Consider the following 1208-nt stretch of genomic DNA (forward strand, 5'->3'; position numbering starts at 1 on the left):
GCGCAGATAGCCCTCGTGTAGCTTTGCGCGAAAATTCAAAAATAAACAAATAAATAAACATCTAATGCAGTATGGATAAACATTTTAGCAGTTGTGCTAGTTTTAGGTTATGAATTTTGAATAAAATGCAACTGACCTTAAAAAGCACTTCAAACCAAAATTCACAGGAAATGGAGAGGTTCATGCAGTTAAAATAAAAAGCAATGCAAATAAAATGAAATAATTAATAATATTACGTGTATTTATTAATATAGTCGCATTCCCAATTACATGAGTTCAAGCTACATTGAATCATTTATACAATGTGACCTCTATTTCAACTCACGCGATACCCTGCCTCACATTTACGTGGTGGAGCAGCCGTTGATTTAGTCTTGAACGAGTGTTATTCCGCAAGATGTGATAAAAAAACATGGGCAAATGGAAATAAAGAAAAATTGGCAACTATAAATTATATATATTTTTGTTTATTGATGCAACATTTTGGGCAGATGTTTTTTATTAGGCAATGTAAACCATGTTACAATGGAATTAGACTAGAAAGAACCGAAAAAAAAGATGTTGACATGTTAGTCTCAGTCATGAGAAATGTGCCATTCAACAACCTAAAACCAGAAAGCCTTGATCATCATCTCATCTTACAACTTAACACTAAGTCCCCTTGTGGTTTAAACGAAAGATTTACTTTTAAATAACTACCAAACTCTATCAACCCTTCCCTTAATTCTCCCCTTATTTTCATGTCTCACCTTTTAGCTAGACGCATTTACCTTACCTTAACTGTCCCTCTTTAACCCTACCTTTGCAAAAGTCTTCTCCTTCCCTAATCATTTTCCTGGATTATTATTATATTGTATTAAAGAGGAGGAGCCAGATAACCCAGTGCAGCCAGATGATCTTCCATCAGACAATAATTTGTTCTGTAATTTGTAGGAATAAAAGGACTTCTTAATTTTTAAGTTCGTCAAGTAATTTGCGAGCAAATGATTTATTAAGGCTATTAATTTCATTATTTTGTGCTTATATATCCTTTTGTTATCAAATAAGGTTATAAAATCTTGGTCCCAGGTCCCTGTCCCCTATTTTACATGCCTTGAATTACATGGTTTCAAATTACATGGCCTTTTTCAGGAATGAATCCCCCCCGCAACTCAGGGATCGACTGTACTATTTAAAGAAGAATTAAAATCAAAACTCTGATTAAAGAA

Source organism: Limulus polyphemus, unplaced genomic scaffold, assembly GCF_000517525.1.
Source record: "Limulus polyphemus unplaced genomic scaffold, Limulus_polyphemus-2.1.2 Scaffold14, whole genome shotgun sequence".
Lineage (NCBI taxonomy): Eukaryota > Metazoa > Arthropoda > Merostomata > Xiphosura > Limulidae > Limulus > Limulus polyphemus.